Here is a 19615-nt window from a genome sequence, read left to right as displayed (position 1 = left end):
CCAACCATGATGCATTTTCCCTACCTGTTTGTTTCTGCCCATAAAAGAAAGAGACTTGCATGGTCTCAGGGTCAATTGAATTATCCATACCAGATGGCTGCCTTTGTCTAGTTCTTTACACCTTTGAGGAGAAACAGTCCAGTCTTCTTGGGGTCGCGATGGAGAATCAGAGGTGAGATCCTAGTTAGGAAGCGTGGGCATGTATGCAAAGCCCCATGGCCTGGTGGAAAAGTGGCCCTGCTAGTTGTGGAAGGAGGGGGGAAGAGACCCCTTTTGGGGTTCCTGCAGCAGAACATATTGATAGACTGTGTCTGCTTGTGCTACATTTCCCTTTCTGCTTGCTGCCAACAAGGCACCTCACTTTGCAAGAGGCTTTTTTTAAAATTATTTTTTGTGTGTCATGTGCGAATGCTACAAACGTTTCCCTCTCAATTTGGCAAATTGAGACAGTATGTGAATACTTTTGCTGCTTATGTATATGTGTATGTAAGGCATTCTGGGGGTTGCAGTTGGAGGGAAAGCAAAGCAAGAGGATGCAGAGATGGCATTCTGGTGAGGTTGTTGTTGTTGTTGTTATTATTGTGAGGGGAAGAGGATGGCATGGGGGGAGGCAAGGGCTTCAGAGGTGGCATTGGGCTGAAAGCGAAGGGAAAGCTAGAGGCTGGAGGCTGTGGAAACCCATGACTTTGGGGGAGGCAGGAGGCTGGCTTCTGAGGGGGAGGCAAGAGCTTTGGCATTGGGCTGGAAGCGAAGGGAAGAGGTTTCAAAGAGGCAGGAGGCTGGAAGGGTGCGGAAACCCATGACTTTGGGGGAGTCACACTCTCTCAGCCGCAGGGTAAAGGCAATGGCAAATCTCCTCGGTACCAATCTTGCCAAGAAACCCCCTGGATGGGGTTGTTTTAGGGTTGCCATAGTCTGTAGTGACCCAAATACACACAACACAAACACACACCTGGAAGTTTTTAAATTTGACAAGTTGACAGAATAGGTACACGCTGCCATCAATTTTTTTTTTAAAAAGGCGGTGGGAAAGCATCCTTCCGGTTGGCCAATGGCTGTAGGAGACGTCGCCTTTGATGAAAGCGGAAGCGAATTTGATGGACAACAGAAGAGGCTCCATTTTAAACCAGTACTGCAAATGTGAACTTCAGAGGGGTAAATTGCCCCAGTCGAGGTAAAGGGTAGTGGGCACTTGTTTCCGAGCAGATTTGAGGTGGGGGGACCCAGATCGGCCCAGTTCTATCCAGGGCAAATGGGCGAGCGGGAATGGGGCCCATGAAAGTTACTGCTAGACACTCCTGACTCCTCAGTGAATCTCAAAGGTGCTGCTGGATTTCTTTTCAGGTACATCTATCTTCTTTGAGCACTTCATAAAACCAGTTTGACATTCGAAAATAGCACTGTCTCTGGTTACAAAGGGATGTTTCCAATTCTGTATTTTCTTTGCCTTCTCAACTCTCCCTCTAAGGGCCAAAACAGACTGCATCAATAATCCAGTTTGAGATTACTTTAACTGCCCTGGCTCAGTGCTAGAGAATTCTGGGAACTGTAGTTTTCTGAGACATTTAGGCTTCTCTGTCAGAAAGCTCTGGTTCCACAATTCCCAGCATTCCCTAGCATTGAGCCAGGTCAGTTAAAGTGGTCTCAAACTGGATTATTGATGCAGTCTGTTTTGGCCCTAAGTCTCCTGGAGTCACAATGGGCTGATGAGAGATTGAAGAGTCCCTCTCCATCCCAGATGCTGGAGAAGAGGAGCAGAGGGGTGGGCAGTTCTTGGCCTGGAAGGGGGTGCTGTTCCCTCACACCCTTCTTCGGGGGAATCTGGACGGGCTCCAAATGGAAACAGAAATCAAGACTAGATCCATTCTGGCTCTTGCATTAATTTTGCATGAAGTCAGCTGAAGACAGAGAGGTTGGTAGAGTGTATGGCAGTCTCACTGTGTGAGAGATAGCAAGAGCAAGATTTACATACAGTTTAAATGTGTGCATGAGGGAAGCCTCTCAGTCTCATCCCCCCCCACCAAAAAAAAGAGATCAGAGAGTGAGTTCTTTTCCTTCCCCCAAATTAACACTTCTGGCCTATCTAGTAAACTAAGCTTGCTGCTCAGAGAAGGGAAGCAGCTTTTTTCCTGCAAAGTTCTGGGGAGGAGCCCAGGTAAAGATAGGGAGAGAAAAGAAATTTAAGGGGAATAAGAGAATAAATAGATTGCCACTGAAATAGATGAAAGAGGCTGTGGCCCTAAAACATTTTCTTTGGGGGGGATGGGGGGGCACTGATCTTGAGGATCCCCACCCACTCAATGTAACGTGTTACCTGGATTTAAACTGGTTTTTAAACTGCAGCACTGTTTTTACATGGCAAAATTCTTCATTTTTGTTTCTTGAGGGAGAGAGAGGCAGGCTAGGTCCAACAGGCCTGCCTGGAAGAAGCAGAGCCCTCCCTCCAGTCCATCTGGTCCAGGCCTCAGAGGGAGAGAAGAATGCTGGACCTGATCCTCTCCCCCTCACCATTCCCTTCTCCTTTTGTAAGCCTAAGGGCAGGGAACCCTCTATTATCCCCTCTGTCGTAAACCACTAGGATTCCCAGTGATTGGGCAGTATATAAATAAATCCTATTATTATTATTATTATTATTATTATTATTATTATTATTATTATTGTAAGTCTGCTAAACCTGTTTTGCACCCAGGTTCCAGATGCCGCCTTTGTCTCTTGGGTTTAAATGAAATGACTTTTTAAAAAACCTCTGGTTTCACACACACACACACACACACACACACACACAGAGACTGAGTCTGGCTATTTTCCCACCCAAGGGGCTCAACAGACTACCTCTAAGGGGCAGCCTGCAGCCACCCCTTTTAGCATCGGATTGGGGCTGCGGCAACTACATGCCACAGCCTTGATCTGGTATTTTCATGGTGCAAAAAGAAGACATAAAAAGTGGCTCAATTTTTTTGTGCCACAGAAAGAATACCATAGGCCTGATACAGACAGCCAAAATAAAGCTGCTTTTGAGTCACTTTGGAGGTATGGTGTTTCAATGATACATGCATCCTAAGAGTCCAGAAGCCGCACCAAAGCCACGCTCCAGTCCTAAGGTGCAGCTTTGGTGCAGCTTCCAGACTCTTAGGAGGCATGCATCATTGAAACACCATACCTCCAAAGTGACTCGAAGCAGCTTTATTTTGGCTGTCTGTATAGGGCCATAGTTTCTGGCACTGGGGCTTTTTGATGCTCCTTTGGCAGTGCATCATCTGGATGTAGCAGCAGAGGAGTGCCGTGATGCCACCCGCTGTGTGGTGTGGCGTCACGCTGGCATGGGAGCAGTGGGGCTTGCATCATGCGGACAACATGCTCCCACTCCGCCCCCAGGTCAGCCTTTATCACCAGTCTGTACACCCTGGTTGTCTCCCAGGCTGACCCTGCTTAAATTCCAAGATGAGAACCAGGAAGGTTTGGCCTTTCCCAAAGCATTGATCAAATGGCCTCCCACTGTTGGGTCCTTGCACTATTTGCCTAGTTCCTTCTAGAATAGTTTGACTATTTTCTCCAGCCCTTGATGAATCCCTGCCTTCCAAAATACTGTCTCTCTCATCCATATAACTCAGTTTAAAGCCTTCCTGATCAAATGAACAGACTTATGGCAAAAACATTTCTGCCAACTGGCATGAAGTGCAACCCATCCCTTGCCAGAAGTCCTTCCTCATGGAGCCACAGCCAATGATCCAAGAATCCAAATCATTCTCAGCGGCATCATCTGTGTGGAGCTAGTTGTTTATATCCACTTTTTCCCTCTCTCTTCCTGGACCATGCACTTCAACTGGGAGAAGAGAGGAGATGACAACCTGTACATTCAGCTCTTTCCACTTCCTACCCAAAGCCTCATAATCCCTTCTGGTATTCTGAAGGCTGTGCCTTGCAGTATCATTGGTTTGAACATGAACCAAAGGAAAGGAGTAAAGGTCAGTAGGCTTGAGAAGTCTCATCAGCCTCTCTGTCACATCATAGATCTTTGCCCAAGAGAGTCAATACACCATATTGTGGTTCCCCATGGAGACTACATACATTCCCCCTCCATCAGAAATCCTGGGAGAAGAGAAAGAAGGAAGCAGACTGGGAAGGGGAGGGAAGAGGGTGATCTTGGAAAACAGATGGATATGAGCTCTTCCATTGTCACACACCTGACCTTAACTGAGGAGAAAGTGGGGAAGTGAAGATGGGGGAAGAAGGTAAAGTTAATGGAGCTAAAGCTAGAGAGACACTTTCCCCATGCATGCACTTGCAAGACTTGCATGTGACCCCCCTGTGAGCAGGCCGAAGCCAGTGCCGCCAACTCACTCTTGCAAATGTTCTTTCTTCCTTTGAGCCAAGGAAATCCTTGACTTATCTTTAAAAGAGATACCTCCAAAGACTGAATGTCTGTTGGTCTATGAGACCTTGTGGAAAGGTTTGGCTTAAAGGAGAGACACTAGGAAGGATGGGTTGCCTCCAAGAAACACAGCAGGAGGAGAACCTGAGTAGGGCAGGACCTTTTCCTCTGTGGCCCCTGGAAGGGCAAGACAAGGACTGCTTGAAGGGAGCCCTGAGTCCTGCCTGTGAGGAGTCATGTGAGTTGTCCTGACAGCTGCCTCCTGGGACAATGAGATCACAATGGCAGGTTGTGATGCATCCCCAAGCACCTTTGTGACCATTGGCTGAGCTCCAGAGCCAATGCAGTTGCCATGCCATCTCCCAGCCATCGGAAGCAAGAGGCCCTCATAATCCAAAGCAGATGGATCTGAAGGACTGTTCATCTTGGCTCATATACTCCCAAGCAACCCTGGGTCCTCCATCTCTTCAGTGTGGGGACTGGTTATCATGTGATGGGAACTGGAAAGTAGCCCACCCTTAGCAAGATATGCCACCTTACATGACATTCCCAGTATGTGTGACAGGGAGGGATGAAAGGTAGGATCCCCAAATGCACAGCTGCTCTTCTAACCTTCTTGGCTTGCTTTTGTGGATTGTGGAGTTCCTACAAACCAGACAGGAAGGAGGCCCTAGAGCAGTGGGTCTCAACCTTCCTAATGCCATGACCTTTTAATACATACAGTCGGCTCCGTTTTTGCAGGGGACCGTTCTGGAATCTCCATGAAAACGGAGATTCAATGTTTAAGCCCCATATGCCTGAAAGGTGCGTATGCCCACAAGCGTGCACAGGGCACATGCCATGGGCACTCCCCATTGAAATTAATGGAGGTCTCCTCTCAATGAATATTTAAGACTGCAGATGTCAAGTCTGCAAGAATGGAAGGGTGACTATATTTTATGAAATTCTTCCCTGGGTGCTCCACCAGAGAGTGTCTCAGTTGCCCCATGCCTTTTCCTCTCCAGAACACTCCATGCATGCTCAGAGGACTGCTTTCCCTCAGAAGAGTCCAGCACCAGGCCTTTCAGCAGGACAGACTTCATAGAATCATAGAGTTACATATACATACTTTATTGCTTTTGGCCAATGGCCATTGCAAAATCAAGGTAATAATACAATACACATAAAATTCTGTAAAAACAATATACAACAAACTGTATCAAATAGCAAAAGTTTAACATTAACAATTGTGGACAACTTAGATAACATGAATATGTTAAAATTCACAGTTGGACCCCTTTAGATCAAGTTATCCCCATTACAGGGAACAGCAATGTCTGCTACGTATTTCTTCCTAGTCATTTTAGCAGCAAGAGCAAACAACGCTATGCACCAGGTCACATATTTATCTGTATCCATAAGAAGGTAAAGTACTTTTTCTTGAGAGTTTGAAAAGATTTTATTATTGATTAAAGGTAAAATAAAACACTTCCTAGGATCTTTATACAAAGGGCAACAGGTTAAATAATGTACCAAATCCTCTGAATAATCTCCGTTTGTTTTTTGGAACCTTTTTAAGCCTTCCATCTCTTTCAGCTGAATCAAACATGTTAAGCCTCAGTTCTGTGAAGGCTCTACGCAATTGGGCAAAAGTAAGATTGTCAAAATAATTGGGATGATCACGAAATTGTCTGAGGCAATAATATAAAGGGGCACATGGAGATTCATGGACAGTATGTAAATCTGCAAGGGTAGTAACTTCTAATATTGTACAGTCCGTCCTTGCCTTATGTGGGGAATCCGTTCCGTATCCCGCCGTGTAAGGCGAATTCCGCCTATGCTCGAGCCCCATTGGAAACAATGGGGCTTGTGTGCAGCGGTGCGGGGTGCAACAGGTGCGCGCGCCCATTCAATTGAATGGGACGCGCCGCCCCTTCTGCCCTGCGCGTGCCCCGCGGCTTGAGCACGTATGCTCAAGGCCGCGTATGGCGCACCTGCGTATGGCACGGGCGTGCTGTATTATTTATTTTTACCTTCCTTGCAGGATAAGCTAACCCTGCCAATTCACTCACTGAAAGCCCATAGAGTTGGAAGAGGCCACAAGGGCCATAAATTCAACTTAAATAATGAGGGAACTGAAATTGTCAGAGATTTCCCATACCTTGGATCAAAGCTCGGCCAAAGCTAACAAAATGAATTTCAACACAGATAAATGTAAGGTACTGCACTTAGGGCAGGAAAATGAAATGAATAGATATAGGATGGGTGACACCTGGCTGAATGAAACTACATGTGAAAGGGATCTGGGAGTCCAAGTAGACCACAAGTTGAACATGAGTCAACAGTGCGATGTGGCAGCTAACAAGGCCAATGCGATTCTAGGCTGCATCAATAGAAGTACAGTGTCTAGATCAAGGGAAGTAATAGTCCCACTCTATACTGTCCAGCTCTCACATCCATATATGCTAATAGAGAATACAATGGCTTGTATGATTATGAGTTTTGTGCCGAGTTGTATGCCTTTGCATTTTAGGATCTTTTTATGGTTCTATAACTGCTGCTGTCTTTTGTGTCTCAATTTTTGTGAACGGGGATGTATATTTATCATTTCCTATCTGTGGCCACTGTTTTGTTTTACATATTTGTTGACATATTTTGGTTAACATTGGAATTTATTTTGTGTGGTTAGAGCAGATATTATCCATTCCTGATGAGGTATTCTTTCCAACTTTGCTTACTACTTTTTCCAAAATTTGGTGTTCATCTTCTTATGGGTCTTCATTCCATGTGTCATGAATTTTTTTGTCTTTTATATAGACTTTCTTTGTATTTACTCCATCATCTTATTTCATCTTGATAATTCAGTATATTTATCTTCTGATCGTAGAGTATCCCCACCCTTGGTTTGAATTTCCCTTTGAGTTCGTGGATCCTATGGAAGAGGTCTCTCATTGTTCCTTTTTTGGTGTTGGCTTCTACTTCTTTGCATTGTAATTCTCTTTATCCTTAAACACTACACACTAAACAGCTGTGTTAACAGTTCTGGCTCTGTTCCTATCTCCTTTTTGTTTTTCTTCTCTCCTAGCATGTATAACCAGAAACAGATATAATCAAGCGTATATAACCATAGATATATATGATCAGACAACACAACATTCATGCTAGTACTCATCTTACAAACCAATCCATGACACCCATTAAAACATGACAGGGTTGACCAATCCTGACAAAAGAGAAGGAAAAGCTCATCACAAGGGGAAAAACTTTAAAAAACATGATCCTTTCTATCCCACCTTTACATTCTGAGGACAGGAAGATGTCAGCATTTAACTCAAGAATCAGTTCACAGCGCCAGAAAAGGAAAAGAAATGCCCCTGCCCTGAGTTATATGAAAATATAGTCTACCTTCATGGTCACAAACAGATGAATTGGGGAGGACCTCATTAATGAACATACCAATTCTCCATAACTGACACCAAGTTTCATAGACTTTGGATGAGCTGAGAAGGCAACATAATATTTCATATAATTCATGTTTATTAAATGAACATTTAAGTGCAAAATACCTTAATATCACATGCTTTCAAGAAAAAAATAGCATCAAGGGGGGTTGGAATAGATTAACAAAACATTTTCCACTCTGATGACTTCTGTGTAGTTTCTCTTCTGTGTGGAGAGAAATTTGTGTGGACTCTGGTGTCTATCAAACTGTGATTTGTGAGCAAAACATTTCCCCCGCTGCTGGCATCTGTATGGTTTCTCACCTATGCAGACTCTCTGACGAGACACAAGGAGTGAACTCCAAGCAAAACATTTTCCTCACTTCTGACATTTGTATAGTTTCTCTCCTGTGTGGACTCTCTGATGATTTACAAGGACTGCCTTGCGAACAAAACATTTTCCACACTGCTGGCATTCATATGGTTTCTCTCCAGTATGAACTCTCTGATGAATCACAATCATTGACTTACGAGTAAAACACTTTCCACACTGCTGGCATTTGTATGGTTTCTCTCCTGTGTGGACTCTATGATGAGTCACAAGGTCTGACTTATGAGCAAAACATTTCTCACACTGCAGGCACTGGTATGGTTTCTCTCCTGTGTGGACTCTCTGATGCTTGACAAGATGTGACTTATCAGCAAAACATTTCCCACACTGCTGACATTTGTATGGTTTCTCTCCTGTGTGGACTCTTAAGTGCAACCCCAGATGTGATGTTTGAGCAAAAGCCTTTCCACACTGCTGGCATTCATAAGGTTTCTCTCCTGTGTGGACTCTCCGGTGTCTCTCAAGCTGTGATTTATGAACAAAAGCCTTTCCACACTGCTGGCATTCATAAGGTTTCTCTCCTGTGTGAACTCTCAAGTGTCTCCTAAGGCTTGATGTCTGAGCAAAATATTTTCCACAGTGCTGGCATTTGTATGATTTGTCACTTGTATGGCTTTCCTGATGAACCACAAGGGCTGACTTGTCAGCAAAACCTTTCCCACCCTGCTGGAATTTGTATGCTCTCTCTCCTGTGTGGACTCTGTGATGAGTCACAAGAGCTGACTTGTCAGCAAAGCATTTTCCACACTGCTGGCATTTGTATGGTTTCTCTCCTGTGTGGACTCTCTGGTGTATTTGAAGGTATGACTTGCGAGCAAAACATTTTCCACACTGCTGGCATTTGTGTGGTTTCTCTCCTGTATGGACTCTCTGGTGTCTTATAAGCTGTGATTTGTGAGCAAAGCATTTTCCACACTGCTGGCATTTGTATGGTTTTTCTCCTGTGTGGACTCTCAAGTGCTGCGCCAGGTGTGGCCTTTGAGAGAAACACTTTCCACATTGCTGACATCCATAAGGTTTCTCTCCTGTATGGACTCTCAAGTGCTTCCCCAGGTGTGACTTTTCAGCAAAACACTTTCCACACTGCTGACATTCATAAGGTCTCTCTCCTGTGTGGAATCTCTGGTGTCTCTCAAGCTGTGACTTGTGAGCAAAATACTTTCCACACTGCTGGCATTCATAAGGTTTCTCTCCTGTGTGGACTCTCAAATGACTCCTAAGGCTTGATGTCTGAGCAAAACATTTCCCACACTGCTGGCATTTGTATGATTTATAGCCTGTATGGCTTCCCTGATGAACCACAAAGGTTGACTTGTGAGCAAAACATTTTCCACACTGCTGGCATTTGTATGGCTTCTCTCCTGTGTGGACTCTCTTATGAGACAGAAGGTGTGCCATCCAAGCAAAGCATTTCCCACACTGCTGGCATTTGTATGGTTTCTCTCCTGTGTGGACTCTCAAGTGCTTCCTCACGTATGACCTTTGAGCAAAACACTTTCCACACTGCTGGCATTTGTGTGGCTTCTCTCCTGTATGATTCACAAGGCCTCCTGTAAGGGTCAAGGACAGACAAGACTGAATCTCAGCAGTCAGAGAGGACAGACCTCTAGAAACAACAAGAGAGCTAATCCAGATCAAGAAGGAAAAGAAACATCAGAAAGAGGAGCTTTTGTAAACAAGGACCTGAGCTGGTTCACACCAGTTCCCCTAATCCAGTTGTAAAAATTTGTCAGGTCACTGGCTGCCTCTGAATATGTGAGGCAGAGATGAGAATGAGATGCCAAAGGTGAGATGCTGAAGCGATGCAGATGAGTGTCAGGGCAGGTAGGAAATTCAGAGAGGGGAGGAGGAAATGGAGAGCAATCAGGTATGTGGGAGCAAGGAGAATGGGGAGGGAAAGCAAAGCAAAGCAAAGCTAGACGCATGTGCCAGTTCATCTGCAGGAGACACTTTGAACTGTACTGTAGCCAAATGGTGTAGTGGCTAATTAATAGAGGAAGGGTAGCTGAGGCTGTTAACACTGGACAAGACATGCTGTTGCTCTTGAGGTGGTGGTGGTGGGGGGAGAACACAGATCTCTCCTTGTCCCAGTCAGGAGCTTTACTTGTATGTGTACACATCCTCATACACACTTTTGAGCAAAAAATAAAATATAATAATAATAAATAAAAACCAGTTGTTAACTGTTTGGACTGACACCATTGGACCTGAGAACTAACCAGTGACCTGGAGACCACTGCTTTCTGGTCCTATTCTAGACCGTCCCAGAGGTACCTTTTATCCACACAATGTTGAACCGCTCAGTGGCATTCAATACCATCAACTATGATATCCTTCTGGAATGCCTGCAGGATTTGGGAATAGAAAGCACTGTGCTTCAGTGGTTTCGGTTCTTTCTCTCAGACAGGTTCCAGATGGTGATGCTTGGGGATGGCTGGTCCTCAAACAAGGAGCTGTTATATGGCATGGCACAAGGTACCATCCTATCCACAATGCTATTCAACATCTACATGAAACCTGTGGAGGCATGGGTTAGGTGCTATGAGTAGGCTGATGACAACCAAATACAGTGGCATCATGGAAGATAAACTTTGGAATGACCTACCGGAAGAGATCCGTCACATAACATCTCTTGAGGTCTTTAAAAAAGCCATCAAGACGGATCTCTTCCGGCGGGCATTCCCCAACTAATACATGGGCCCTCCCCACTGTCTCACAACCATGCCTCCTTGACTCTCCCTTAAATCACTACATTGTAATGGGGATTAAATTTTACTGTAATTTTTAATGCAATTTTAATAATTGATTTAGAATCATAGAATCATAGAGTTGGAAGAGACCACTAGGGCCATCCAGTCCAACCTCCTGCCATGCAGGAAATCCAAATCAAAGCATCCCTGACAGATGGCCATCCAGCCTCTGCTTAAAGACTTCCAAGGAAGGAGACTCTATCACCTTCCGAGGGAGTGCATTCCACTGTCGAACAGCCCTTACTGTCAGGAAGTTCCTCCTAATGTTCAGGTGGAATCTCTTTTCCTGTAGCTTGCATCCATTGTTCCGGGTCCTGTTCTCTGGAGCAGCAGAAAACAAGCTTGCTCCCTCCTCAATATGACATCCTTTCAAATATTTAAACAGGGCGATCATATCACCTCTTAACCTTCTTTTCTCCAGGCTAAACATCCCCAGCTCCCTAAGTCGTTCCTCATAGGGCATGGTTTCCAGACCCTTCACCATTTTTGTCGCCCTCCTTTGGACACGCTCCAGTTTCTCAATGTCCTTTTTGAATTGTGGTGCCCAGAACTGGACACAATATTCTAGGTGGGGCCTGACCAGAGCAGAATACAGTGGCACTATTACTTCCCTTGATCTAGACACTATACTTCTATTGATGCAGCCTAAAATAGCATTGGCCTTTTTAGCTGCCGCATCACACTGTTGACTCATGTTCAACTTGTAGTCTACTTGGACTCCTAGATCCCTTTCACACGTAGTTTCATTCAGCCAGGTGTCACCCATCCTATATCTGTGCATTTTATTTTTCCGCCCTAAGTGCAATACCTTACATTTCTCCGTGTTGAATTTCATTTTGTTAGCTTTGGCCCAGCTTTCTAGTCTATTCAGATCATTTTGAATCTTGATCCTGTCCTCTGGGGTATTAGCTATTCCTCCTAATTTGGTGTCATCTGCAAATTTGATAAGTATGCTCCCAATTCTGTCATCCAGGTCATTGATAAAGATGTTGAATGGCACTGGGCCCAGGACAGAGCCCTGTGGGACCCCACTGGTCACTTCTCTCCAGGATGTATGCTGTTGTATTTTAATTGTAGGTTAGGGGTTGTGTTATTATTTTACTATGTTTTATTCTTGATTGTAACCCACTCAGATCCTCCAGGGAGAGGCTGGCTATAAAATTATTATTATTATTATTATTATTATTATTATTATTATTATTACACCAATATTAAAATGACTCCACTGGCTGCCAATGAGTTTCCAGGCAAGGTACAAGAGTTGGTTATTACTTTAAGTTCTATTTGGGGTGAAAGGCAGGATAAAAATATACAAATAGAAATGTCTGAGCAGGGGAGATGGCTGGACTGAGAAAATCATGCAAAGCTTCATGGCTGAGTTGGAACTGGGACAACCATTTTAGTGCGGGTCAGGCTAATTATGGCACAGACCATGAACTGCTCATAACAAAAATCAGAGTTAAGCTGAAGAAGATTGCAAAAACCGCCATTATACCAAAATATGACTTGAATAACATTTCAGATGAATTCAAGGACAATGTAAGAAACAGATTTCAGCTATTGAGTATAACTGACCGAGAACCTGAAGAAAGGTGGACAGAAGTCAAAGACATAATTAAGGGCAAATGCAAGAAAACACTAACAGTGGTTAAAAAGAAAGTTAAGAAACAATGGACGACAGATGAAATAATGCAATAATAGAAAAAAGAAAAGGGAGATAGGAACAAAATCAGAAGTATGAACACAACTGTCCAACATCTACCATGGACAGATAAGGAGAAATACTACAATGACCAATGCAAAGAAATAGAAGACTACAATAAAAAGGGAAGAATGAGAAGGCTCTATCAAAAAATCTGAGAAATTAAAGCCAAGTTCAAACAAAGGGCAGAGATGCTCTTTGAAGAAAAAAAGGAGCATAATATAGGAACAAGAAGAAATAAAAAGATGTTGGAGGCAATATACAGAAGAGTTATTCAAAAGAGATGAGGGAATGAATGACGTTTGGAATGAGGAACCATATGAATCCCAAATTCTAAGAGGTGAAGTGGAATCTGCAATAAAGGAAATGGGGAAAAATAAATCACTGGGAACAGATGATAGAAATGACTCCACTCCAACAGATGATGCCCATAGACAGATGCAACTTTAGTACTAGCTGAAATATGCCAACCAATATGGAAAACAAAGAGGTGGCCAACATGAAAGGCTGTTGAACACCCTTAAAGACATGGGGGTGCCACTACATCTGATAGTCCTGATGAGGAATCTGTACCAGTGACAAGAGGCCACCGTCAGAACAGAATTCAAAGAAACTGAGTGGTTCCCAATAGGCAAAGGGGTCAGACAAGGCTTGTACATATGTATGTAGGTTATTTATGTTCTCGTGTGATGTATGTTTTGTTTTTTGTCTTTATTGTTGTATTGTACTAATTTTTAATTAATAAAACTTCAAAATTTAAAAAAAAAAGTACTATGAAAGAAACCTCCATGGAAAGGGCAATGGATTCAGATTTCTTACCCAGCAAGGACACATTCTCATAGTTTTCTATCATAACATCCCAGTACAAAGATATTTGGTTCTCATCCAGCAAGTTCCATTCCTCCTTCGTGAAATACACAGCCACATCCTCAAAGGTCACCTACAAGAAAAAATAGTCCTCATCCAAAGAGAAATTCATCAGATTGGAGGAAAACACATGGTGCCTCCCCAACAGGGTCTGATCCTTCAGAATAAAGACATGCTTTTAATTACTCCCCCATTGTCTTTTCTTTATCCCACACTGAAGAAAAGCTTATCAGGAAGAGAGAAAAAGTTACAACCTCATTACAACCTTGTTCCCTGATGAGCTAGCTTTCTCCTCTGAAGGGAGATGCTGTTTTAACATGTGGGAGATTTTCCACATAAATCCTCCCAATCTGCATTACTAGCTGGAATGTTTCCAGGGCAGCCTTGACCAATCTAGTGCGCTGCTGATGTTTTAGATGCTTATTCCTGATATTTCCAGCTATCTGGATATAGTAGATGAATTATCTTGACACCTAAGGCAGGGGATATCACAAGGCTCTTGTGCCATCCCTGCAGTTAAAATAAAAGAATAATTACTGCCTTTCATCATGGTTCAAGACCGCTTACCTGAATCATCGGCCTCCCTCCACCAAAGTGGTGACACAAATCCTGCCTAAAAATAATGACTTCAATGATAACACAGGGACAGAACATCTATTAATTCCCTGCATCTTCAAGAATAGTGCATGAGGGAGAACACAAAACATCAAATCAACTCCTTGATGAACTAGCTTTCTCACGAGGAGATTGTATATCAGATATGAGCTTTTTCCCACATATGTCTTCCCAACATCCACTGCTAACATTCATGCATCTAGGACAAACTTGCCCAATTTTGCAGATGTTTTGGATTTACACTTCCTGGCACAGAAGCAGAAAACAACTCAAGGATCTCTTCACATTCCTGGCAGTAAAAAACTATGAACAGCTAATTACACAATTAAAAGCTGCCTCCCTCCACCAAAATGGGGAACCTAACCAGCCTAAAAGGCATGGGTTTAGAGCAAGCCCTGCAGACAAGCTTGAGGAGGCCTTCAGCCCAGTCCCATCATTCCAGCCCTGATTTGTTGGGTGGGGAGAAAGGAAAGATAAGATGCATGAAACAATAATCAACTGAGCCACTGAATGATAGAGGAAGGCACCTGGCCATCCATCATATCCCAGACTGACAAACCCAGGATCCAGTTCATGGGAGGGAGAAATGAAAAGCACTCTGGGAGGGAATCATTTTACCCTTGGTATCAACTATATGGGACTCTCTGTTGCAGAACCATCCCAATGGCTCCATTGCAAAGGAGGAGGAGGTGAAGGCTAACCTGTTCCAAAGGCATCTTTCCTGCAGTTTCTTCCATGGAGGAGGGACTCAGTGGAAACTGTCTTCTCCCTGTTTGGAGACCAGGCAGGCCTATCCTGGACCTCTGATCACCTGCAGAAGGTACAAAGGAAGCTGTTTCGCATGTGCACACATTTATGCTGTCTTCCATGAACCACCAAAAATGGGTGCAAAAGCAAATCAGGCCTGAATTTTCTCTAAGACAAATGACTAAATTGAGGCTGTTATACTTAAGACACATCATGAGATGACATGAGTAACTGGAAAAGACAGTGATGGTCAGTAAAGTGGAAGGCAGCAGGGAAAAGGAAAGAACACACTACAGGTGGATTGAGTCAAGGAAGCCAAAATACTGAGTCTGCAAGAACTGTGTGACCCTGTTAACAAGAGGGTCTCTAGGGGGTCATTCATTCATAGGGTTGCCCAAGGCAGAAGGCAATCTGACAGCAATGAACAAAAACAGATGGCTCTTCTCTTTGATTCTTCTTTTTGTCAGGAAAAAAACCCCAAATATCATTCTCTCCCCATGCTAGCAGGATTATGCATAAAATATAGCCCTTAGGCTAGTGTGAGAATCTTGTAACCCTCTACATAGTGGCAGACTACAACTCCCAGCACCCCTCATTTATCTGTTATGCTGCCCAAGAGGCAGGTGGGAGTTGTGGTTCATCAACATCTGGAGGGCCACAGGACACTCACCCAAAGGCAAAGAAAATAAACTGTATGCAAATGAACAAAGAGGCAGATCCTGGTCTTCTTTTAGCTCCAAAGACCCATAGATATTTATACACACCTCTCCCAATAGCCATTACTGTCTCTAGTCTAAGCCTCCTTTAGAAGGGAGTTGGGTGTCAACCAATTGGCTGTTATTTATCCAGCCCAAGCGTTTTTACACAGGCATCCTCTTTCCAGGTCCTGCCAGGAATAAAGATTTAAGGTTTGCAGGAATGGGGAGAGAGAGGCAGAGAGAGAAATTGTCATCTTCAGCCTCTCTTTGTCCTCAAAAGTTAAATAAAAAGCAAGCTCAGCTGGGGAGGAAATGTTAATGGAGGGAAAGGAGAGAAGCTGGCACTCTTTTCCATTTCCAGATGGAAAACCTGGAGGAGGCAGGAGAAGGAGGTCAGGGGAAAAGAAAGGAGGGTGATGATGGCAGAAAGGGAGGCAAATGAGCTTCTTAAGGAGAGCAAAGCAGGAAACATTTTCTCCCTTGAGTGCCCTGCTTTTTTTGGGGGGGGGGCTCTCCTCCCTTCCTCCTTTTCTCTCGCACCCAAAGCCCAATTTAGGATGCCTCTTCCAAATGCTTCCCTTTACCCCCTTCTCTTGTGTCTGCTTCACCCACCCTCCCTCCTTGCCAAGGGAGCCCCTGGCCCTCTCTCCTCCCTTTGGGCTGCACTCCAGAGCACTTTTTCCCTCTTCTCAGCTGAAGTCCCTTTCCCCTTAGAACACCCTCCTCTCCTCCTTCCTTCCTTCCGGCATCTAGGCTTCCTCCAGCCTCCCACTCCCCACCAAAGCACTGAAAGGGGAGGGTGGTAATCCCAGCCAGGCTGGGAAAGTGGGCACTGGGGGGGGGGCTTTCCTTGGGTGGGAGGTGAGAGGGGATGGATCCTCGGGACACCCCTCCTTTGTGCCTCGGTCTTTCTGGTCCGCAGACTCACCTGGTTGGGCACCAGCAGCCGGGCGGCAACCAAGTCCTGGAATGAAGGAAACATAATTACAGTTTAACATGGTTTTATAATCTTGTCTATTCTGGTGACACATATTTGTCAGTTTGCTTTATGCTGTAAGTTTCTGACTCTGCCATTGTATTTCCCTTCAGTGTCTGTTCCCTACAACTGCAGAGAGAGCTAAGCCAATGTATCTGTGTCTCAAGCCCAACAAAAGCCCAAAGGTCCCTGGGAGCCTTAACACTTTACATTGCAGCCACACAGCAGATATAAAGCAGTTTAGACATCACTTTAACCGCCTTGACTCAGGGCTATGGAGTTCTGGGATTTCAGAAAGTTCTGGCGCCCCACAAAACTACAAATCCCAGGATTCCACAGCACTGAGTCAGGTAAGTTAATGCTTTAATTGAGAGTTCCTGCATGGCAGAAGGGGGTTGGACTGGGTGTCCCTTCTTGGGGTCTCTTCCAGCTCTATGACTCCCAAAAGGGGGCCCTTCCCCCTCCCTCCCTCCTTCTCGCCCAGAAAGCGAATCTGGGGGTCCCAAATCCCCCCCCCCTTTTTTTTTACCTTCCTCCTTCCCTTAACGCCTCCTCTTCCCCTCCAAGGAAATCCAGGAGGAACCTTCCGCCCCTCCGGAAGTGAGGTCACGGGCACCATTCCTCTCCTTCCCCGACCAGTCACGAGCACTTCCTGCCTCTCTAGGAAGTGGACCTCGCTGCTCCTGGGAGCACCGCCAGCCTCTCTCTCCTTCGCCCCCGAAAGAAGGAGACGGCAGTCGGCAAAGGAAGGGCAGGCAGAGGGCCAGAAGGGCCTCATGGTGACCATGATGATGATGATATAAAAATAATAACCATAACAGTAATAATAAATTAATCATGATGGTGATGGTGATGATGATGATGATGATAAATCTCATGCTGCCTACTTCCTTCTTTCATTGAGTCTCAAAGGTGCCACAAGATCTCTCCACACGCTGATTCTACAGACTAACATGGCTATATCTTTGAATGATGGTGATGATGATGGTGATGTGTGTTGGACCAGGACACTGGAGAGCAGGGTTCAATTCCTGGCTGGGCCATCAAACCGACCAAGAGACCTTGGGCAAGTCACACTCTCTCAGCCTCAGAGCATGGCCAAAGGGGGAGGACACATTGCAAAGTACAGTTAACACCCAAAAGCCACAAAATAGTGGTATTCAGCTAGGGTTGCCATAACTGTCAACCTCCAAATCAGGACAAATGGGAAAAAATGTAGGACAAATTTAGCCCCAAATGAAGGACATATTTTTAAATGGAGGACACATGAAAAATTAATAATTTAAAAAAGCATTCATATAAACGCATGTTTCTTAGGGATGCTCAAAATGGAGGACATTTTGGCATTATTCCTAGACAGATGGCAGAAATGTAGTGACATGGACTCCTAATGAGAAGGGACCGCAAGGGCCAAGCAGCCCAGGAAGACACAACAAAAGATTGCCATCCAACCTCTGTTCAAAGGCCTCCAAAGATGGAAAGCCCACCACCCTCAGAGGCCCTCTAGCCCACGGCTGAACAGGTTTTGCAGCCAAGGAGTTTTCCCAGAAGGCATCACAGCCCTGTTTGAACATTGCCTCACCACAAGCTATTTCCAGTGGGAAAAGGGATTCTATGAACAGAAAGATGGAGTAGCAATGGGAAGCCCTCTGCGTCCTGTTGTAAGGGAAATTCCCAAGGGTCCACAAGGGTCCATTTGAAAGGGAGTCCAAAAAGCCACAGGAGATCAAAAGTCCAGTGCAAAATACAACTTTAATTCAGCTGAGGCGACAATTGCCGAAAAATGGCTTTCAAATAATTCCTGCACCTAAGCTCCATTGTCATAACTTTTTATAGCAAAACAAATTCTTTGTTAACACAGAGTTAGCTTAATTGGCTATTTGGTACACACATGATTATACAACAGGTAGTTAATTGGTTATTGTCTAAAACACCTAGTAATTGGTTGCATTTACTGTCCACGCAGTGTTCACGCTCATGGCTCTACATTTGATAGAAGTCTGGAATGCAAAAAGATACTAGCTACTGCAAAGAGATACTTAGCTGAGCTAGCTAGACTCCTCAAGGCTAAACACAGGCCATTGTATTCAGAGCCCTCTAGAGAAAGGAGGGGTGAGAAGGTGAGTGTGTGTACTATGGTCACACACAGTAAAAAAGAGTGGGGGCCAATAGCTCATTGCACTTTACTCTGTAGCTCATTCTATGAGTCTACTGTAACCACTGATTCCTTTGCAAAGCCATGTACAGAAGCAGAAAGCAAGAAAGCATAAGTTCAGCTATATTTATGTCCCTCTCACTGATGTTTATCACACTATGCTCTTAAAGAGCTACTATTCCAGTGTGACTCCTCTATCTGCCTCCTGTTGCATGCTGGGATTGGCAGTTTTAAGGAGCTGAACTTCTCTGCCTGAGAATTCTAAATACCCCTCCTTAAAACTGCCAATCCCAGCATGCAACAGGAGGCAGCTAGAGGAGTCACACTGGAATAGTACCTCTTTAAGAGCTCGTCTGATAAACACCACTGTGATAGCAAACTTTTACATGGAACACTTTGAAAAGCAAGCCCTGGAAACAGCACCAAAAAAGCCCACAACTTGGTTCCGATACGTGGATGACACTTTCACCATCTGGAGCCATGGAGAAAAAGATTTGGCTGTGTTCCTGAACCATCTGAACAACATCCACCCCAACATCCAATTCACTATGGAAAAAGAAAAGGAAGGAACACTGCCATTCTTGGATGTCCTAGTCATCCGCAAACCGAACCAAAGTTTGGGTCATACAGTATACAGAAAACCCACACGTACAGACCGATACCTGCACAAGAACTCCAACCATCACCCAGGACAAAAAAGAAGCACAATCAAAACACTGGTAGACCGAGCAAAACACATCTGCGAACCCCACTTCTTGGAAGATGAACTGAAGCACCTGGACCGGGCTCTACAGGCCAATGGTTATTCCAGCTCAGACATCAGAAGGGCTGCCAGGCCCAGGAAAACCCAGAGGAGTGAAGACAAGCAGCCACCCAAAGGGAAGGTATTTTTACCATACATCAAAGGACTCACAAGCAGAATA

At 44.6% G+C, this 19615-nt stretch overlaps 1 long non-coding RNA gene and 1 pseudogene across 1 annotated transcript; one reads left to right on the top strand and one right to left on the bottom strand.

Annotated features, from left to right (window-relative positions):
* Positions 1 to 2445, top strand: LOC121923066. Its single transcript, XR_006102294.1, has 3 exons — positions 1 to 172; positions 1022 to 1174; positions 2387 to 2445. It is a non-coding gene; the product is annotated as an uncharacterized LOC121923066 (long non-coding RNA).
* Positions 2446 to 6729: 4284 nt separating this feature from the next.
* The window catches only part of LOC121923054, a 173083-nt pseudogene continuing 160197 nt past the window's right edge, over positions 6730 to 19615 (bottom strand).

The sequence above is a fragment of the Sceloporus undulatus genome, chromosome 2 (assembly GCF_019175285.1).
Source record: "Sceloporus undulatus isolate JIND9_A2432 ecotype Alabama chromosome 2, SceUnd_v1.1, whole genome shotgun sequence".
NCBI classification, from domain to species: Eukaryota; Metazoa; Chordata; class Lepidosauria; order Squamata; family Phrynosomatidae; genus Sceloporus; species Sceloporus undulatus.
This window is presented reverse-complemented; position numbering and strand designations above follow the sequence as displayed.